Here is a 2966-nt window from a genome sequence, read left to right as displayed (position 1 = left end):
AGGATTGTGTCCAGCATTTCTGTCTTGCAGGAAGATGAAGCTCTCATGTATATTTCAAAATTAAAGGAACCTGAGAAATCCGAAATTAGAAGGACCAGTCAGTTGTTACCACCATGGATATAATGTACTCTCCATAATTAGAAAGGAGTGTGTAGCCCCCATCCTCCCTTGTCACTCTCAACCTATGGAAAGCAATGTGTCTACAGCAGAGAACTTCCTACTTGTGGGCACTGGTGTAGTGGAGCCAGGGCTAACAGGGTTGGAGTCCTAAGACTTTTGAGTAACAAGGACTAAGTTTCATCTTCAATCTCCCCCTTCACCCCAGATTCTCCACTACTTCTGAGCTTAGATGAAGTCCTTATAATATAGCTGGGAGAAAACTGGAACATTTCCAGTGCATGTTATTTCCCAAATGTAGAAAATGACAGCAGAAAGGGGAGGGCTAGGTATCCCTCTAAGCATGGAGGTATCTCTGGAATACTATCCTATATGATCTGAATACAAATTTGTTCACTTTGCATTCTCCCATTGATAAAAAGAAAAAGAGGGGAAATTTAGACCAGTCAAGCTCTCAGCAGCTAGAAATGTCTCTCTCCAATTGTTGCAGTAAACACAGAATTAACTTTTATGGTCTGAAAGTGCCAAGCAGTGCACATTTATAAGAAAGGCAATGAAAGGCATGCTAATGCTTCCATTGGCACACTGAATGTTTAACAACTGCTGTCAAAATTCATCTGTCCTCTGTCATGTTTGGTAAATTGATTCCAACATATTTATGATTTGGATGTTGCTCTCCACTCAGTGCAATTGGAAGCTAGGTGCTGATTTATTACCAACAGCATGCTTTTTAAAAAAACTCCTTAGTTACTTGATAACATTATAACTACATGACAGGCTGGCTTATTTCAGACTAGTTTGAATACCATCAGTCTGACCCTCCCTCCCTCTGAACCTACTTGAATTCTATTCTTCAGTCTATACATTTCTATCCATTTGACGATTGGGAGTCTAAGTGTGTTCCAAGCAAGGTAGGAGTGCTCTCACCTGAGATTTCTCTCTGCATACGGCCTCTAGAAAATATGGAACTGTAATTCCTGTGAGCTAGGCAGCATAGGCAGTGGTGAGGCATGATGGGAGCTGCAGTCCACCAGCATCTAGAAGCTGACCTAGTCCCCTGCCATGCTCTGTATTTTGATGGTGCAATGTCACAGAGGCATAAAAATGGAGTTGTCACATTTTCCTACAGACACTAATTTTTCTTTTAAATAGTATACTGTGTTCTGCATCCCACCTACTATACAGATCATTGTAACCTATATGTTTCCATAATAATCACAGTGCTTACCAACGTTGCTTTCGATGGGTGCAACCATGCATTTTTCTGCCTGAGGTGAGGAGCAATTTCTCACCAGTTCCATGTAACAGAGACTGAAGAGATCGGTATTATGATTTCAACACTGGTGACAGGACAGTGTCCTCCATTGCATCTGAGGGCCACAGGCTAGCTTAGGGGGAACATGGGAGGCAACACAACATGCACAACTCTATCTTCCAACACTTTTTGCTTCCCTACTCACAGCATCTACCACTTAAGCAACAGTCTAATTCTGCCTAATAGCAAGGCTGGCCAACTTACCCAAATCCCTCTCAAAATCAAGCTATCTTTAGTTTGATAAATGTTAATAAAGCATAGGGCACAAGAAAAGTTGGTGGATTCAGGACTAAAGGGCAGGGATGAGAACCTCATACTCCCCTCTCCCATGAGCTCCAGACAGCCTCCTGCCATCATTATTCTTATTTTGTGTCTGTGTGGGGAAGAATTGCTACTAAAGGAAACCTCCAGTGGCACCTCCTGTGCCTTTTTTTTTTACCTTAAAGAAGATTCACCTCTAGTTTTATTTGGGGGCTAGTATAGATCATGGCAAATGTGCCATAGGGGTCCACAGCTTGTCTACCTGTGCTGTACAACTAGAGCTGCAACTAGCTATTTCATCATGCAGAGTAAGAGCACTGTATTCCACTCACTCTGGTGTGAGACATGGGGGTGAACCACCAATGAAAAAGGAAAAGGAGAATGTGGTCCACCTCCTCCCCCTAGAAAGATAAAGGTTATGATTATGAGGTGGGGGGGAAGGAAAGTGAATAGGGTCAGAATGTTTTGTTCTACAGTGGATTCACTTCTACATTTTAGAGCCTTCTAAACTTTGGTGCCCTGGGACAGTGGTTCCCAACCTTGGGTAATCCAGGTGTTCTTGGGCTGCAGTTCTCAGAAGCCTTCACCACCAGTGGTGCTGGCCAGAGTTTCAGGGAGCTGCAGTCCGAAAACACCTGAGGTATCCAAGTTTGGGAGCCACTGCCCTAAGACATAGCCACGTTTGCTCCACCCTAATTAGAGCCCTGTCTACAGCATGGTTTCTCAAATGTGAGAAGGTAGTCGAATGAGGCATTTCACCTGGAAAGGACCAGTTTCACATTAAGAACCAGCCTTCTTCTGATGGCAGCGAGGATACAGACCTGGGCTGTGAAGACCATTCTTAATAGCCAGACAAATTTATGGGAACAGGCAGTCCTTTGGAGTTTGTCCTTCTAGCTTCATCCCTCCCCAATTCTTTCAGGGACCTCCACATCACAGGACTTGCTGTTGTTTCCCCCCTATCTAATCCATACAAAACCTCTCTGTCATGGCCAATGAAATGCAGCAAAGAGATAACTTCTTTTCCCCTTTCCTGAAGTGCAAAGTAGGCAGAAAAAAAAAACCTCAGCAAATTCTAGAGAGCTTGGAGAAAACCGGACAATACGTACTGCATTGGCCTGAAGTCAGATAAGTGGAGGAACAGGTGCTCTTTGTCTCATGCTGATGCTGAAAGGGTGATGTACAGTAGCTGCAAAGTGATGTGCATCTGTTGCCATCCTTGCTCCCTCCCCAGAGCTTGTAAAAAAATTTTTTTTAACAGTTCCTGCAATCC

Source organism: Pogona vitticeps, chromosome 1, assembly GCF_051106095.1.
Source record: "Pogona vitticeps strain Pit_001003342236 chromosome 1, PviZW2.1, whole genome shotgun sequence".
Taxonomy (NCBI): Eukaryota; Metazoa; Chordata; class Lepidosauria; order Squamata; family Agamidae; genus Pogona; species Pogona vitticeps.
This window is presented reverse-complemented; position numbering follows the sequence as displayed.